Here is a 20,309-nt window from a genome sequence, read left to right on the forward strand (position 1 = left end):
TTAGCGCTGGGTCCTGTCTGACGCAGGTCCGCTCCTCAACCCGCGTCGACACATAACACGAACTCACTGACTGAATGCCACACTACTATTATTGTGAACACCCCCTTTTCTACTTTTTTTTTTACTAATAGCCCAATTTCATAGCCTTAAGAGTGTGCATATCATGAATGCTTGGTCTTGTTGGATTTGTGAGAATCTACTGAATCTACTGGTACCTTGTTTCCCATGTGACAATAAGAAATATACTCAAAACCTGGATTAATCTTTTTAGTCACATAGCACTACTATTGTTCTGAATACTACTGTATGTACAATGACAATAAAGGCTCTATTCATTCAGTCATTCTTACGAGGTCTGTCCATAAAGTATCGTACCTTTTAATTTTTTTTTTAAACTATATGGATTTGATTCATATGTTTTCCACAAGGTGTGCTCACAGGCGAATGACGTCACCGACAGGCGTGGAAAAACTCATGCATGCGCACAAGGGTTCAAGCATGTCTGACGTGAAAACATATGAATCAAATAAATATAGTTTAAAAAAAATAAAAAGGTACAATACTTTATGGACAGACCTCATACATCTAAATGACACTGTCAAAGATGCCTTCATTACAAAAAACAAAACAAAACAAAAAACAAGCAATAAAACAAAACACATGATGTCTGATAGGAACACACTCTAAAACGTTATTCATAAACTTGAAAATGTGTAGCTTAAGTGAAAGGCTTTTGAGATCAGGACAAAAGTGATCTATCAGGACAAAAGTGACTATCATTTTGCACAGGTTAGTTTGTTGCAGTGTGCTCAGATGTTCTTTTATTCTTCTTGACAACACCCACCTTTAGCAGGAAACACCAGGATACTGTCCATGTACCTCAATAAAATCCACATTTTTCTTCTACATCTACAGATAAAAAACAACCCTCTACTCAGTGGTGGGCACACTTCTGATAACAGATAATTATCAAAGATAAAGTTTTCATTATCGGATTACCTTTTGAGATAACATTAAAAACCATTATCAGGCTACTTATCTTCCAATGGATTTTTGTCTGATAATTTTTAGACCGTTAACATGGTAAACAAAGGTGAACACATGTGCAGTTCTACTCTCTACAAACAGTCAAGAGATGTTTCTATAAGAAACCACTCTCCTCTGGAAGCAAAGGAGAACTGGTCACTTAAATAAAAAAACAAAAAAAAAAAACAAAAAAACATTTCTTTTAACACCATACTGATACATGGCCAATATCACCCAAGTCATCCAGAGGCATACATTTTTAACTTATGGTTCAAATTTTAACCAAACTTATTTTGGACAAGTTATTTAAATTAATGTCACTTCTGAAGTTTTATAAAGTGAAAATATCAGATTTATGTTTTACTTTTAAAGTAATGCGCTAATTTTTAAGGTTTTAGTGTGGGCATGCTGTGCCCAGCAGTGCATTATGGGTAGGATAGGGTAATCTCAGTACGGTAATCTCAGTACGTTCACGACAGGAGAATACATTTGAGACACTCTGATCAGGACAACAGCATTAAATTCTAGTGCCTAAAACTCTCGTGAATATATTCTCTGGGTTTATAGATGTTGTTTTTGTGTTTGCTTTTATTAAATTCCACGCATCTTAAACATAGCAAGTAGCAACACAGATTTATCTGGAATTTTATTTTGGCAAGTTTTCAAGGTCTCTACTGCCATCTACTAGCTAGTAGTGTTCATGGCAGTGCTCAGACGCTGAGCAGACACTGTACCAGACAACCACACGGTGTAAAAGTTCAGAGCACCTGATTTATGTTCTCACACACATTGTACGTTCAAAAACCACACGTCGGACTTGACATAAACGTAAACAGAAGCTTTGTTTTCAAACTTAATTTACAAAAACTCTCGATGGGAGACAAGTTTAAAAACAAAACAAACAAACAAACAAACAAACAAAAAAAACCATTACAAGACAGATCTGTGGTGTTTGCACAGGCACAAGAATATCAAACAGGTTTGATTTTCATCTGACCATACGATCGCCAATCAGGAGGTGGTCGTGAGATGTTAAACGCAGCTCGTTACTCCATGTATACTAAACGATGCAGGACGCGCGATTAACCTTAAACTCGGTGCGATCCAAAAAATTCTCACACTAATGAAAAATCAGCAGGAAAATGACCAAAACTTGAACTGGCACCAGTAGTTGGCAGTGTCCTATTTATTTTGACACCGGTTATATCAGACGTTATCTAATTACAACTTGCCTTTTTTTTTTTTTTTGAAAATGCCTTTTTTATTTTTACAAATAAAAAAAGGCATATTTTACAAAAGCACATTTATCTGTAAACACCAACACACGACACACCTCACATTAACGTGTTGGTTTACATAGAATTAATCAACCAATCAGTGTAGCGGAGGCACATTTTACCCAGAATGCCATCTGTCTGTGTTTGTTACAAAACTTCAGAATTTGTGCATTATTCAACATTAAAAGATATATGTTATATCTTAACTTTGCACAAAAGACAGAAATGACATTAATTGAGTTATTCTATCAGTATTCATTTTATTTATACACCAAACCATAACTCAGGAGGGCTTTATTTTCCAAGACCTCAGCCTGATGGCAGTGTTGTGATTGGTTAGAGTTGAGCTTTCTGGCTCTTCTTGGTTGGAAGTGTTGGAAGCTATGTAGTAAATGGGAGCTTCTAGCAGGACACTGAAAGACAGAAGTGCTGATTCGTTGTTTGGGTCTGTTGTTGCTTTTGATGTTTCCAGAAACAATCCTGGTGTTAAAGCTCAAAATCAGCATGTTAATAGTTGCAACTATACCAAAGACAATGCTAGAATTTATCGGTTATGTGTAACTTCCGATACATTTTTGGTGGCTTTATCTTTATCTTTTCAGATATCTGATTATCTGTTATCGAAGTTAATTTTTTGGTTATCTGTGCCCACCTCTGCCTCTACCCACTTCCCCTTCTTCTCAGTTTTTTTTTCTTCCTGAAAACAGCAGCAAGCATATGATTAATGGAGTCAGTCAGTCAGTCAGTGGGTCAGTGAGTGGATTTGCAAAATTTCTGAAAGTAACTCTGCAAAAACTCCTGCATGTTCAGCTCTGAAATTTTGGGTTCTAATAGATGCAGGTGAGGATCAGTGAATCTCATATTTTGGGCCATGTTGGCATGTTTCAACATGCAAAACGACCATATCATAAAAATATAACACAGTGCTAAAATACCCTCGGCTGTATGAGCATTGTGTTCTTTCCAATTTGCAGTTGTTTAATTAATTATTAAGATCCTATGGTCTTACGTACAAGTTGTACATGTTCAATAAAGCCCCCCTATCAATCAGTCAATCATAAACAATATTTACATTTTAACGGCGTTAGGGCAGGAGGCCTTGCGTGTGCGTGTACACAAGCTTTTGTCAAGAGCGGAAGTTGTGCAAATCAAGGACTGTTTGTAGATCACCCTCTGTGCATTTGCAGGTATTAATGACACAAATTTAACTCTGTAGAAATTTACCTTTGCGTTAGCACAAGTTAGCAAGCACACTAATGCTGCAAAATGTCTTGTAAATGACTCCAGAGGTGTTATCAGGTTACAAAAAAGCATTTACAGTTTTAGAAGTGTTTATTTCTCCCTAGCGTTTGCATAATATATGACAAAGAGGATATATATACACAGAAATGAATTTTGCACAGAAACGAGTTTTACAGCTAGCTACTATCCTGTAATGGCACCATGCTAACATCTGTGAAATGTCTTGTAAATAAGTTCAGAGGTGTTATTAGGTTCCAAAAATGCTGTTTCGGTTTTAGAAGTGTTTATTTCTCTCAAGCTTTAACGTAATATATGAGAAACATATATATAAACACACAAAAGTAAGCAATTTTGGAGAGGCCAGTCACTGACATCACGGTGCAGCTCTACTCTGATTGGCTGTCATGCCCGCCACTCAAAACAAACCTGAACAGACTGAAACAGAATGCGACCTTTAATGTGTTAAAGTACCTCTTATAATAGCTCAAGGTTAGCCATCTTTGAACTTGTCTGTGTCCCTTGAATGTTCCCTGTGAATTTGAAGACTCTGTTAGTGGTAGGACTGGACTTATGCTGAACACAAACAGACATGCAGACGGACAGATGGACGGACGGATGAAAAGCCAAGCTCATCAGGTTGTTTGTGAAAAAATTAATTGTTAATTGCACCAAGGCCACTGCACCTTATAACATGCAGATTTTTAATTTATTGTAGGATAACGCTTCTAGTTTATGCACATTCACTGTTGTGTTGTCTGGACAGCCCAGTCACATTTTTTTTCGTGCTCTGTGACGAAATGAGTCAAATTTTTGTGACAGGTTTTTTTTAACTTACTATTCGTAACCCTACTCCTACCCCCGACTCTAACCTTAACCATAACCTAATCTTACTCTTTTCCCCCACCCTAACCATAACCACCCGTTTCACTTTTAATTTCGTGCAGCCATCACAAAATGAATTAGAATGAATTTGTGCTGCTGTGATGAAAATGAGGTGCTTTTCGTCACAATGTCACAAACCAATAGATTAATGTATATTTCATGCTGCTGAATCACGACTTGCCATGAGACCAGGTTGTGTCTGAAATAAGGTCAACAGTGGGAACTGTGTTTCATCCAATTAAGCACTTTGTTGATCAACAATATGCCTTGTGTAGTAGAACACACCGGTAAGCATGTTTGGTAAAGTCAGGTGGTCATGGGTTTGTCAATGAGCACAGCAAAACAAGCTTGTTAGCCCAGTCCGATATATTGATGTGCAGTGCCTGGGGTGATGTGAAAGAATGCAACCAAACACACTCTACTTCGATTTGAGAAACCCGTCTACGGAGACGGGAGGCAATTCCATCCTCTGTAAACTAATTATCCATACGTGTGATGCATCACATTCTCCTTTTTCAAGCAAAAATTTGTTTACTCTACAGCAGACATTACACAGAAGCAAGTGCAGCACATCATCACGGTTCAGAGAAATCAGACTTTAATTTCAACAAAGCTATATCAAAGAGCTTCATTTGAGAAATGCAGCACATCTACATAAGATACCTCTTTCAAATGTTATGAAAAAGCATGAGTTTTTTCTCTTTCCTATCTGTTTTGTGCCAAGGACACGCAGCACTTACAACATTAAAATGGAATTAGCGTGTTGCCTGTGGGGATCCACGGGCTCTCGATTGGGTAGTGTTTATAAAATAGGTAAATGACATTTTTCAAGGGTGGTGCTAAATTATGCAAAGTTTCTATAATGAATTGGAATGGCGGGTGAATTCAGAATGTTTGTAGAACCTTAGGATCCTGTCACACCTTGACGATTTATCCAGCATATGGTAAAAGTAAGTCCCTTCGGCTGCTCCCTTGTTTTGCACTCGGGGTCACCACAGCGAATCCAAGGTGGATCTGCATGTTGAATTGGCACAGGTTTTACACCGGATGCCCTTCCTGTCGCAACTCCACATTACATGGAGAAATGTAGCAGGGGTGGGATTTGAACCCGGAGCCTTCTGAACTGAAACCAAGCGCATTAACCACTTGGCCACCACCCCTGCTTAGCCAGCATATGGTGACATATGAAAAATGCCCAAATAAGCTGGATACATTGAATACGTTATGCTGCTGCCCCACCATGACGATTTAGCCAGTGTATGGTCACAGCTCTTTTTCAGCCAAGTCGTTGGGGTCGGTACTGCACTGTATGGTACAGGTCGAAACGGTTAGTCTGGCTTGGTTTCCGCTGCCGGCTTCCAAACCCTTTTGTCTGGTAGACGGAACACCCAAATATTGACAAGGACATCATCGAGCACACATGCGCAGTTGCACAGCCTGTCCCCTCCACACAGAGGCCAAACAGAGTAATTTCACTTTTTATTTTATTTTTGACTTGGAACTCACATCTGGCATGACACTCACTCTTTCAGCATCAATCTCATGCTTTCAGGCACAAGCAAGAAATGTCACGCCAAACTTTTTATTTTGGCGTGAGATTAGACTAGACCAGACCACAGCACATTGTTTCTTAATGAAAGGAGAGGAGTTTTGGGAAAGCGCACGAGCGTGCACGAAACCTTTGCAGCGGGAACCCAGTGCAAGCAGCTGGAGCATGTGGAACGACATTGCGCAGTTGCTGTGGGAAAAAAAAATGCATGCCACCCACGGGATTCAAACCTGTAATTTACAAAAGCTCTGACTGCCAGACAGAAACTTTACCACTGCGCTACCATCACTGTCCTATAAAAGGTGTGTAAAATGCCTGAAATCAACAACAAGAAAAACATATTTAAAAAAATAAAACCACACACCATAAAAAACACTGCATTTTATTGAATCCCTCTTATCAAGCGAACAATACAAGTATGAACCTTCTGTTCCCCTGTGACCTATGGTCACAGACATACAGTCATGAAATGACAGTACATCATTTCAAACAGGACGCTCTAATCATGTCCACATCTGCTGGCAGTGCGCCAGCCGGCCCCATACATGTCTCCAGCCCGACACACGTGTCCTGTGAATGGCGCGCCACAGGACAGACACCGCGTCATGTGGAACAGAGCTCATGTGGGTGACGTGACATTCAGATCGCCCACTGCGTGTTACGATCTGACGGTCCATTTCACCTGGGGCAGCCTGTCAATGTGCATGCTGTGCGCTTGTTCACTGCAGCCCATCGCAACAGCAATTCTTGTTTTTATGTATGTCCACATGAGGACAGCAAGCAGACACGCGCGTCACAGTGGACAGTTGTTAGGTCATGGCCATGAAACACAGTACGTGTTCCCCAGCTGGGACGTCCAGAACCAGAGATATCAACAGCTGCTGCTGTTGGCGGCCACACCCCTGTCAGTTCAGCCCACACACCAACGTGTCACTCTGTTTCTGTGTTATGTGATCATTTTTTTAGTTATTTGTTATGTAATTGTGTATGTAGGTAGTGTCGTACTTATTAAGATACCTGTCCTGACTGTGGTCTCTGTGTTTGTACTGTGACACATCCTGTGCACTGAGCCTTCATTTGTGCCTCTGATCAGCAGCTGGGAGGCGCCTCCCTGTGCTGTGTGCGTTCAGACATGGCTGTCCGCCCCGCATGTGTTCATGTCTGTACATAAATATAAGCATTTTATGCAAGTGTGCCCCTTATTCATGCCATATGTGAAGGGGGAAGTGGGGGAAGGGATGAAACACACATACGCCACGTGTTTTGAGGAGAGGGGGGAGGTGCACAACACATGCACACACGTGCGAGACACATGTACCACATGTGCGTTGCTTTTTGCAACGGCAGACTTGTGGGGGCACAAATTTCACATCCAGTTCGAAAGTGAGCGTCTGCTCACTGTTTTCGAGCTGACAGCGCGAATGGCCACACATTTTCTAAGTGTCAAGTGAGCAGTGTTGGATGTTCGTGTGTGTCACCTGGAATTTGGCCGACACCTGCCGCAGGGCACTCTCTGTCTTTCAGCCACTGGTGTGTGCAAATAATTGTAGTGATGTGTACGAGGCGTTAGAGGCAGCTCAGATTTTTCACAAATGGCATGCAAATCCCACTTCATGCACTAGTCGGCTTAAATCGTGTTATTTGTGAAGGGGCCCTTAGATATGAAACTCCTGCAGAGGTTGTGAAACAGGCCAGAACTGCCACCGTGGCGTAATTTGTAAATGTGTATTCATTTGTAAATGTTATTGTGTGTTTATTATGATCTGTTCTGTGTTCTGCCTGACCTAATCAAGACGCACATAGACATGCGCGCGCGCACGCGCACACACACACACACACACACACACACAGCCCAACGTATTTGTACTTTTGTAGTTGTACTTTTGTTTGGATGTTGTTGTTTTACATGTTTGTAATTTAATTGCCTGTCTTTATTTTTTATAGTGTAATCAATAAATTAATTGTAAATTTTGAAAAGGTGTTTCCCTTCTATTATTATTTTTATTAGTAAACGAGGGCTGATTTTTTCTTTTTTTTAAATTAGGGTTAGGGTTACCAAAAACCTTGTCACTCCTGCCAAAGTCCTACAACCCCTGGCAAAAATTATGGAATCACCGGCATCGGAGGATGTTCATTCAGTTGTTTAATTTTGTAGAAAAAAAGCAGATCACAGACATGACACAAAACTAAAGTCATTTCAAATGGCAACTTTCTGGCTTTAAGAAACACTATAAGAAATCAGGAAAAAAAAATTGTGGCAGTCAGTAACGGTTACTTTTTTAGACCAAGCAGAGGGAAAAAAATATGGACTCACTCAATTCTGAGGAATAAATTATGGAATCACCCTGTAAATTTTCATCCCCAAAACTAACACCTGCATCAAATCAGATCTGCTTGTTAGTCTGCATCTAAAAAGGAGTGAACACACCATGGAAAGCTGTTGCACCAAGTGGACTGACATGAATCATGGCTCCAACACGAGAGATGTCAGTTGAAACAAAGGAGAGGATTATCAAACTCTTAAAAGAGGGTAAATCATCACGCAATGTTGCAAAAGATGTTGGTTGTTCACAGTCAGTTGTGTCTAAACTCTGGACCAAATACAAACAACATGGGAAGGTTGTTAAAGGCAAACATACTGGTAGACCAAGGAAGACATCAAAGCGTCAAGACAGAAAACTTAAAGCAATATGTCTCAAAAATCGAAAATGCACAACAAAACAAATGAGGAACGAATGGGAGGAAACTGGAGTGAACGTCTGTGACCGAACTGTAAGAAACTGCCTAAAGGAAATGGGATTTACATACAGAAAAGCTAAACGAAAGCCATCATTAACACCTAAACAGAAAAAAACAAGCTTACAATGGGCTAAGGAAAAGCAATCGTGGACTGTGGATGACTGGATGAAAGTCATATTCAGTGATGAATCTCGAATCTGCATTGGGCAAGGTGATGATGCTGGAACTTTTGTTTGGTGCCGTTCCAATGAGATTTATAAAGATGACTGCCTGAAGAGAACATGTAAATTTCCACAGTCATTGATGATATGGGGCTGCATGTCAGGTAAAGGCACTGGGGAGATGGCTGTCATTATCATCAATAAATGCACAAGTTTACGTTGATATTTTGGACACTTTTCTTATCCCATCAATTGAAAGGATGTTTGGGGATGATGAAATCATTTTTCAAGATGATAATGCATCTTGCCATAGAGCAAAAACTGTGAAAACATTCCTTGCAAAAAGACACATAGGGTCAATGTCATGGCCTGCAAATAGTCTGGATCTTAATCCAATTATTCAAATTATATCTTTGGTGGAAGTTGAAGAAAATGGTCCATGACAAGGCTCCAACCTGCAAAGCTGATCTGGCAACAGCAATCAGAGAAAGTTGGAGCCAGATTGATGAAAAGTACTGTTTGTCACTCATTAAGTCCATGCCTCAGAGACTGCAAGCTGTTATAAAAGCCAGAGGTGGTGCAACAAAATATTAGTGATGTGTTGGAGCGTTCTTTTGTTTTTCATGATTCCATAATTTTTTCCTCAGAATTGAGAGATTCCATATTTTTTTTTCCCTCTGCTTGGTCTAAAAAAGTAACCGTTACTGACTGCCACAATTTTTTTTTCCTGATTTCTTATAGTGTTTCTTAAAGCCAGAAAGTTGCCATTTGAAATGACTTTAGTTTTGTGCCATGTCTGTGATCTGCTTTTTTTCTACAAAATTAAACAACTGAATGAACATACTCCGAGGCCGGTGATTTCATAATTTTTGCCAGGGGTTGTAAAGTCCTGGTGTGGTAAACACTGATGTGAATGAATGAGGCACTGTCACTCTTTCAGCTTTTAAAATAAGTCAATTGTCTTGTTGTGGCACGAAGCGCTGGCGTTCTCTGGTTCAGGCTGACAGACAAAACACAGAGGGACTTCTTTTAAAATGCAACTTTTCTTCAGCCAGGACAAAGAATTAAAGTATTTTGAAACACTGTTTTTCAAAATCAGGTCACTTTATGTGGATAACTTTTCGTCAGGCTGTGATGATGAATCTGACTGAAACAAACAGCTAACATTAAAACTTTATAATTACTCTGTGTGTGAATGCAGCTTTCAGTTGTTCAGCTAATCAATAGACAGCATCAATGGACGTATTTTGACTTATGACTAACTTACAAGAAACGTGTCAACAATTGCATAACTTACCTACAACTTACAGTATGCCTCATGTATGTGGGACATACACGAGACATAAGTCGAAAATATTGTGTATGCTCAAAATGTTTTGATGTACTTGACGTATTACGATGTATATCAGCGTGCTTCAATTGTCTCTTAACTTATACAAAACGTACGCATAACTTATTAGACATATGCCTGCATATGTCAGCATTTTTAATGCACTTGGCAAACACTGGCTAAATCATCAAAGTGTGACAGAGGTGTTAGACCATAGACCTCAACAGTTTTAGAAAAAGAACTCAACTCTTTTATTTCTTGTTAATTACTTAATTTTTAAATGTTAATTTACTGTCTTAATGTATTTATAAATTGTTTAGGTTCTTGTTATTATGTACACATTATTATTATTATCATTATTATTATCATCAATATTATTATTATTTTATTATTTGTCATTTGTTAAGTGAACCACAATGGAAATAAATGTTTTCACTTTCTTGTGTCATCCATGTTTTTGCAGGATTCATCCTTGACGCAAAATACATAAGCAAACTAAACTGCAAATGTCAGCTCTCCCCAGTTTCTCAGTGAAAAAAAACATACGCACGCACACAAGTATAGATACACACAGAGGCCACTTGGCATAATATAGATTAACTGGGAATCCGTTGTAAATACGTCACCTTAGAAACCTGTTACAGAAGATAATAATTTTACACCTGGCATTAAAAATTGTTGTCATTGTTGACTATTCTGTCAATTATTTGTAAACTGTGATTAATCTGTGTGATTCACAAGCACTGTTAAATGTTTTATCTGATCAACAGTACAAAAGATATTGTCTTTATAACCACTTAAAATGGACAAAATAAGCACATCTAATTGAAAAGCTGTAAACAACACTTGACAAATTTGCTCAGTAAGTATGGGTACATGAATAGTTATTAATCAAAATAATCAGTGGCAAATTTTCTGCACTTACATGATTCACATAATCATTGATGTTCACTTATTACGTATTACTAAAGTTGTGGCCTACTGGGCTTTAAATACATGGTAAACCCAAACAATTTGGCAAACTTTAAAAATAAAAAAATGAAATAATCAAACTTACTTACCTCAATTTTTTTATGTATTCAATATAACAGCTTATAAAAACTTAAATGTTTAAAGTTTGTGTTGTTTCCAATCTTTGACTGCAGCTAAGTTAAATCAGTTAAATCTATAAACTTAGATCATTTGAATTAAATCAACTTAAATGAGCATAATAATAATATGACATCTTATTCTGTCAGGTTCAATGATCTCCTGGTTGTGGTGAACAACCTGCTCTACCAACTTCTGTTAACTTGAATAATGAAAGTTGAAACAACTGAAAATATGAGTTAGAGTCTTCAAATACCCATTACGGTGCAGTGGGACCCAGGCCACCTAGTTCACCCAGCTACTCTGAATCAAATATATACTACCCCAGATACTACCCAAGCTCATGATTGGCATGTTGGTCATCTCCCGCCATTTTTGTAATGCCATCACAAAAAAAGTTCATTAATCTATTGGTTTGTGATACTGTCACGGTAATATGGTGCTTTTCGTGACGGGTGCATGAATTCATTTTGTGATGAAATATCACGAAATGTGGGGTGATGCGGCAGTGTCTTTGGGGGTTAGGGTTAGGGTTAGGGGCAGAAATAGTAAAATGAAGAAAGGCGTCTCACTAAAATGTATCACATTTTGTGACGGGAGCACGAAAAAACAGTGTGTTAGTCTTACATTCCCCTGAAAAGATCCCAGCTTGCAAGATTTCCCAGCAGAAAATATGAGTTAATTTAATCTGTATTGTGAATTTATATGAAATCCATCAAAATCAATCAATCAAATTTATATGAAATCGAAAGATACATGTAACAAAAACTTGGAATATTTAAGCTCTAATAATTTATTACATAATCCATAGCATGAAGCAGATATAAGTCTACAACTCCCACTGGATGGGACGCCATTCCAACACAGGTTACTTCCCCAACCAAGGCTGGTACCCATTTGCAACTGGGTGGACTGAGACAACGCAGACTGTCTTATCCAAGGACACAGACAGACAGCATGAGGAGGGTTAGAACGCATATCTACATATTGGTAGCCAGGCCTGCTCCTTATCCACTGAGCTACCTGTTCCACAGCTAATCAGTTACATCAACTTTGTTTTAGTTCTACACACATACAATGTCATATGTTTCCCATTTTGTATAAGATGGGACAGCTGTGTGTAAAAGCATTATATGAGGCCATAATTCAATTTAATACACTGAAAGTATAAAAACTGCAAAGTCCTGTAAAATCTTTCATGGCAGTTGAACTCCTGAGTGACGTTTTTTTTTTCTTTTTTAACATTTTATTTTTGTAGGAAATAATTAGTAATTTAATCATTTAGTTAGTTAACAAGAAAGTAATCATCAAACTTTGATAATTAATTAATGATCTTTTACAATTAAAACACCTATATTCTACCTGGTTCCACCCAGTTACTATTACTGTAAACGGAATATCTGTGTGTTTTACACTGTTGTTTGGACAAATGAAGCAGCCATTGTGAAATAATTGCAATTCATTATTTTTGCCTTTATTACATGTTTACATACAATTCTGTACAAAAGCATCAAGTTAGAAAGCAAAAAAGAAAGTTTTCTAAATGTGAACTTTCCAATAAAGAAGCATCAAAGACATCCCATGTGACAGCCTTCTATAAATACTTTTATAGCTTTGTGAACTATCCCATAGTTTTACAAGAACCTCGTGTTGATCAGTTCACTATCTATTGATTATTATACCTTGTTTGTTGCATTTGTGGAAAATGGATAAGGCTGTAAACCTATAGTCGGATTTTTATTCATTTGAAAAGGTCTGTTTGATTTAATATACTAATTTCTTTTATAAAAAAGGGTAAAATTCGCTCTAACATTCTATTTCTTATAACATGCATGTACAGTGTTTGTGAAACTAAGGACAAAACACAACATTTCTAAGGAGACATTTTTTGGAGCTTGCACAGTGCTGTAGATCACAGGAAGGCTATAGGTCAAGCTGCAGTGCCAAATTATTTTTAACCAATGGAAAATAATAATAAAGCTCATAAATAATGGATTAATTACTCAATTTATCCAACTTTGGCAGTTTATCTTTTATCCAAAACTGAAAATATAATATTTTGTGCTTTGGGAGAAAACAAACAAAGATGATGATGAAGATGATGCACTGTACTCCAAAGGTTTTTTTTTTTTTTACAGACTAAATGGTCCATGCAGTAATTAAATAAGAGGAGAATAAAAAAATGTAGCTGCAGCCCTGTCCTCTATAGTCCTCTGTGGAACCACTGCATTGGCAGGTCCACAATTCACAGCCAATTAACATGTGTGGAACAACATGTTATGTCCTGGAGGCTCCTTGAAGAGCAGTTTCTGGGGCTTCCGATGCCCTTGTGGTTCGACTGGCGTGTGTGCGTGTGTGTGTGTGATCCCGTGGATCCGACAGGCACGATGCCGACTGAGATTCCTCATGAAAAATAATGAACAGGAAGACTGCTGTAGGATTTATAATGCAACGATCCGAGCAAGCCACAGCCCAGATAGCATCGTCAAACTGCCGTGTCTACGTGCGTGCGTGCGTGCACGGTGGGGATCTTATTTAATCTGGGTCTAGGACGACGTTAAAAAAAAAAAAAGACCCGACACAAACGGTGGCGCGTCACGGTGTTAATGCAACACAATACGATCCTCCTGGATGTCAGTGATCAATCAAACAAACATTCACCTCATGGGAGGGATTTATTTAATAATAATTTAAACGAAAGAAAGAAAATACACACCAACCATCAGCTTAACTCACCTGTTTTTATGCGCGCTCCATCCCCAGCTTTTCTCCATACCATGTCCGTCAGCTCCACCGTATGACGGCAAAACGCAGGAATATTTCACTACACTTATCTTATCTGCTGCTTTGCACAGCTCGTGTGCGCTTTGCGCATTCACGACGCCAAGGTCAGGAGCGCCAACGGTTTTAATGGTGGGCCCACCATAGAGATCTGTACGGCGCCCGCTGCCAGCGCGTTACTAGGCAACCACCGGGATACGCCACTGCATTAAATTCACCCTCCAACATCCGACAAAATCCCAATTTAGCAACCATTAACTAACCACCTTAACCTCGACAGCAGTCACATATTGTTTAGAAAACAAACAAACAAACAAAAACAAAAGAAAAACAAAAACAAAATCCCTTTTGCCTTTGGCCAGAACCAAGAAGCAAACACTGCTGTCCGGTCAGAAGCTGTGATTTACTATAGCACATTATTTCCAATTAATTCGATTCCAGTGGCATAAACATTTCACCAAAAAGGCCAAAAAGAAAGAAAGAAAGAAACCCTGCATGTAAAATCGCTAATTTTCTCAAACAAGGTGGTATTTCTCAAATGCTTTCTTTCTTTTGAGCCATAAACGTGAGCTTAAATAAAACAAGTATCACTACAACACAGTGGGAGTTGGTTATAAAAGAGGCTTAAAATAACACCTCTAAAAGTCCATTCAGCATTGGTGTTCATGTTTCCCTTTTCCTGCTTGGTCATATTACTGCTGAAGGCAACAGGAAAGTGGCTAAAAATTAGTCTTCCCAAGACTTATTATATAAATTAATGCAGGAGAAATTATTTAGCTGTTTAGGTGCTTGCTTCCATATATACTCTTAAAAAAGATAGCCTGTTTTATATTAAGAGTCTGACCTCATATTGTGGTTTCTACCTGTCTGCAGTGGCTGCACCAGGTTTTTTCATGGTAGGGTGCTAATGATTTAGTTTCAGTTACATCTGTTAAACAACACTAATAGAGATTCAGGAGCCCCCACCCCCCAACCCTCTGCGCAGCAGCCGCATATACTGTATGTGCATACAGTGCATCTGGAGGGTATTCACAGCACTTCACTTTTTCCACATTTTATGTTACAGCCTTATTCCAAAATGGAGTAAATTCATTTTTTCCCTCAAAATTCTACTCACAACACCCCATAATGACTACATGAAAAAGTTATTTTGAAATTTTTTGCAAATTTATTAAAAATAAAAAACTAAGAAATCACATGTACGAGGTCTATTAGAAAAGTATCCGACCTTATTATTTTTTCAAAAACCATATGGATTTGAAGCACGTGTGATTACATCAGACATGCTTGAACCCTCGTGGGCATGCAAGAGTTTTTTCACGCCTGTCGGTTACGTCATTCGCCTGTGGGCAGGCTTTGAGTGAGGAGTCGTCCACCCGCTCGTCGATTTTTTTCATTATTTAGGAATGGCTCAGAGACTGTTGCTTTGTTTGATAAAAATTTTTTCAAAACTGTAAGGCACAACTGAGTGGACACCATTCAATAAATTCAGCTGGTTTTTGGTAAAAATTTTAACGGCTGATGAGAGATTTTGGTCTGGTAGTGTCGCTTTAAGGACGGTCCACGGCGCCTGACGGCGATCTGCGCTTCGAGGCGGCAGCGTCTCGCCGTTTCAAGTTGAAAACTTCCACATTTCAGGCTCTGTTGACGTAGTAAGTCGTCAGAGAACAGAGAACTTTCAGAAGAAGTCGGCATGAGGAGTTTATTCGGACATTCCATTGTTAACGGTCATTTTGTAATGAAAGAACGTGCGGGCAGAGTCGCATGTCGGGCTGGACCCGACCGCGGGGGGTCGCGGCAGGAAAAACACCTCCGTTGGAAATCTTAACGGGCAAGTTGGAACATGCCCAAACTGTTAAACAATTTCTCAGTTACTCACTTGTTGAAAGCCATTAAAAGCCGCCTGAATTCTACAAATGGTTTTCAACACGGAGGTGTTTTTCCTGTCGCGGCGCACACAGATTTGCCGAGTCGTCACGGAAACGGCTCGGCGAATTTGCGCACACGTCTTTCATTAAAAAAATGTCCTTAAACAGTGGAATGTCCGCATAAATTCCTCATGCCGGCCTCTTCTGAATCTTCTCTGTTCTCTCACGATGTCCTGGGTGAATTAAGCCTTAAATTAGGATGTTTTAAGCTCGAAACAGGCCGACGACAGCGCCTGGAAGCGCTGCAGGACGTCCCGCTCCGTGGGAAGTCCTTACACCGACAGAAACACCCCATAATCTCTCATCAGCCGTTAAACTTTTCACAGAAAACCATCTTAATTTCTCGAATAGTGTCCACTCGGATATTCCTCACAGGTCCAGAAAAAATTTTGATAAAGCAACGCGCGCCGTCTCGAGCAGCGTGTGAAACAAAGGAATTCAGCCGAGAGGGCGGGACCACATCTCACTCAAGGCCTGCCCACAGGGAAATGACGTCACCGACACGCGTGAAAAAACTCACGCATGCGCACGAGGGTTCAAGCATGATTGGTGTAATCGCATGTCATTCAAATCCATATAGTTAAAAAAAAAAATAAAAGGGTTGGTTTATTATCTAAGAGACCTCGTATACGAGGTCTGTTAGAAAAGTATCCGCCCTTTTTATTTTTTCAAAAACCTGATGGATTTGAATCATGTGTGCTTGCATGAGCCAACCTTGAACCTTTGTGCGCATGCGTGAATTTTTTCACGCCTGTCGATTGCGTCATTTGGTGGCAAGCAGCATTTGTGTGAGATGTGTGTCGTGCGCTCAGCGTTTTTTTATTCCAAGGAAAAAGACGGAACAACTGGAGCACCGCGACTGCATCAAATTTTGCCAGAAACTGGGTGACAGCCAGGAGGAAACCATTCGGATTATTCAGACGGCTTTCGCTGACGATCTTATGGGGATCACACAGATTAAGGAGCCGTACAACCGGTTTAAAGACGGCCGCACAACGGTGGAGAGCGAGCCACGCTCCGGTCGGCCATCAACATGCTGAAATGACCAGATCATTTCCAAAGTGAACGCTGTGGTGATGCGGGACCATCGTGTTACTGTCCGAGAAATTGCGGAAGAGGTGGACATCAGCACTTTTTCGGCACATTCCACTGTGACAGAAGATTTGGCCATGAAAAGAGTTGCAGCGAAATTCATGCCGATGGCTTCGGCACGAAGCTGATGGCGGAGCAAAAGCGCCACCGTGTTGAAGTCTCACAGGACATGTTGTGACCAAGCCCGGCGCCAGAAAAAAAATATTAAGGGGGCGATGAGTTTATCACAGGGGGCGGGATCGCCCCCCCAAAAAAAGTGCGCACCAGAGGGGACGTGCCTCTGAGCGTGCGTAATGAATTGGGTGCGCTCCTGGAAAGCTCATGTATTTAGGCTACACCGTTGTAAGAGACTGACTAAGAGTAAAGAGTGATGACAGTATTTTTTTTAATTATTATTTGAACGTATAGACCCTTGATCAAGTGATATCCTGCATACCACAAAACCAAACCAACAACTGATCGGAGAAACGACACGAGACAGTAGATTAACCCCACATACAGCCCTCCATCACAAGCGCAAACACAGCACAATTGGGCATGTGCGCCACTCCATGGCACAGAGCCCAACTACGCATGCAGTCACAAAGTTCTTCTGAAAAATTGGAGCGATCTGAATTCAGTTGGATGAATATGGGTGTGTGTGTGGAGACAATTCACCTCGTTCACAACGTGACAGAACTTAATGATGCGCTGTTACGCGCAATAGCGCGCAAAAACACGGAACACTATTCTTGACCGTGTGTAATGGTTCCTGATAATTCTCCAGCAACATGTGCCATTAATCATAATGTGTGGTAACAGGTTGCAGCAGTTCCTGAGGACACCTGACGCCTCTGCCCAAAATCATCACATTCGTGATCAGCGGCCAAGAATGTGTACTTCGTGGCATTCATGACTTGTCGCTGTTATGTGTAAATGCAGCATTAACACCCTCCCCAAGTGAGTCGTGCTGCATGAGCTGCCTTTTGCTTGGTGGACTTGACGAATCCCAGGAACTCCAGCTCTGACACTGCTTGAATAAATCGAGCATGCTTTAGTTCGTCCACCTTGCCATAATCACTGGACTCAGGATCCTTGCCCTCTGCCGCACTGACAAGTGCAACCCTCAACCTATCAAATCACTTGAACACAGACACACGCCATATCCGTTTGTTTTAAAATGAATTACTTTAGTTAATTAATTTGGTTTATTTGTTAAATACGTGATATTATTGAATAACTAATATTTTGCTATATTTTCCAGTATTTCTTTTTCTTTCTTTTTTCTTTTTATTTTTTGATAACTCTCATATCCGAGGGGGCGGGGTTGATGACTTGAGGGGGCGTCGCCCCCAAACGCCCCCTCGTGGCGCCGGGTCTGGTTGTGACATGCCCACCTCTTCCACCATTTCTCGGATAGTCACATGACTGAAAAGCCACCGAAAGCCGTCTGAATCTTCCGAATGGTTTCCACCTGGCTCCCAGTTTCTGGCAAAATTTGATGCAGTCGTGCTGCTTCAGTTGTTTCCTTGCAAAGAAATTCCGAAGAGAAACTGCACCCATCCTCACACAAAGGCTGCTTATAAGCAAATGACGCAATCGACAGGCGTGAAAAAATTGACGCATGCGCACGAAGGTTCAAGGTTGGCTCATGCAAGCACACGTGATTCACACGTGATTTGAAAAAAATAAAAAGGTCCGATACTTTTCTAACAGACCTCATATAATGGCCCAGTCACACGGCACTTGACGATTCCTGAATGAAGGGAAAAAGTAAAAAAAAGGCACAATTCGTTGAGAAAAGGTGGATGAAAGAGCTTTATTACTGAACAGCCTGCGAAGCAAGAGCGCAAAAGGGACGAAAGAGGAACTTAACAAAACCAAAGCTAACGATCTTGACGCTTTAAACAAAACACGCCTGGAGAGCTGAAGCAGTGTGTGTCTGCATCTCTGAGTTCCAGGACTCGGCGCTGGGACAGAGCTCATAGCACCTGAGTCCTGGAGAAACTGCAAACAGAAGCTGTGGAGATCTGTGCGCACGTCAGTGGGTCCACCTGCTTTGGTTCCTCGTCCAGAACAAAAGAGGGATCATCTCCTTCATCATCAGAATCCTCACTGTCTGTCGATCAGACAGATATGACATCTCATTAAGTGCTGTGTGCAGATATGATATCAGACAGATATGCGCGCTCCGCCTTGCTCCAATTTAAAAAAAAAGAAAAAAAAAAACCCTCTGGTGTGCCGTGGTCACTGCTGTATCATGTTCTAAGCCATATACATTGATTTATAACAGAAAACTGTCAAAACGGGAAATAAATATAAGTGTAAAGATGATTGAATATATCCGAGCAGTAAATTGATCAGTACGTGTGAATGTGCATTGACTCACATATACAGTTATTTCCACCAGCTGCAGCTGATCCACAACATGAATTCTGCCTTCCAGAACAGCTCTTTATATAATCTTTTGAATTATCTACCTGTTGCCACATGTACAGAAGGGTTGGATTGTCAATCCTACACTCATATTGTTATATTTAATAAAAATAATAAGCACACACAGCAGCTGCTGCTGCCGCTAATGCTGCGTTCGTGTACCGTTGGAAATTACACAACTTTTTTGTTGTTTCAAATTCAGCAGTTGCTTGTGGCAAAATAATTAATTCTTCCCTATATAAGGTGCCGGAGTGGACTGAAACTGACTCCCCACCCAGATCAAAAAAATCCAAGGAAACAGACTGAGTGCCCTGTAATTTCTGATGGTACATGAATGTAGCTGCAGCCTCACAAACTGGCTTCTGTACGCCCCAATAGAGCGCTTCGCTCTCAGACTGCAGGCTTACTTGTAGTTCCTAGGGTTTGTAAGAGTAGAATGGGAGGCAGAGCCTTCAGCTTTCAGGCTCCTCTCCTGTGGAACCAGCTCCCAATTCAGATCAGGGAGACAGACACCCTCTCTACTTTTAAGATTAGGCTTAAAACTTTCCTTTTTGCTAAAGCTTATAGTTAGGGCTGGATCAGGTGACCCTGAACCATCCCTTAGTTATGCTGCTATAGACTTAGACTGCTGGGGGGTTCCCATGATGCACTGAGTGTTTCTTTCTCTTTTTGCTCTGTATGCACCACTCTGCATTTAATCATTAGTGATTGATCTCTGCTCCCCTCCACAGCATGTCTTTTTCCTGGTTCTCTCCCTCAGCCCCAACCAGTCCCAGCAGAAGACTGCCCCTCCCTGAT

The 20,309-nt window shown here is 40.3% G+C and overlaps 1 protein-coding gene across 2 annotated transcripts in view; it reads right to left on the reverse strand.

The window, feature by feature from the left end:
* Positions 1-14,320, reverse strand: part of LOC117517588 (neuroligin-3-like) — a 56,135-nt gene extending 41,815 nt beyond the window's left edge. Inside the window, exon 1 of one of the 2 annotated variants that reach the window (XM_034178678.1) lies at positions 14,032-14,320. The gene's annotated coding sequence lies outside the window, so the exon portion shown is untranslated. The remainder of the gene's footprint in view (positions 1-14,031) is intronic. The other variant, XM_034178680.1, reaches the window with a different exon arrangement.
* Between the last annotated feature and the right edge of the window lie 5,989 nt (positions 14,321-20,309).

The sequence above is a fragment of the Thalassophryne amazonica genome, chromosome 9 (genome assembly GCF_902500255.1).
Source record: "Thalassophryne amazonica chromosome 9, fThaAma1.1, whole genome shotgun sequence".
NCBI classification, from domain to species: Eukaryota; Metazoa; Chordata; class Actinopteri; order Batrachoidiformes; family Batrachoididae; genus Thalassophryne; species Thalassophryne amazonica.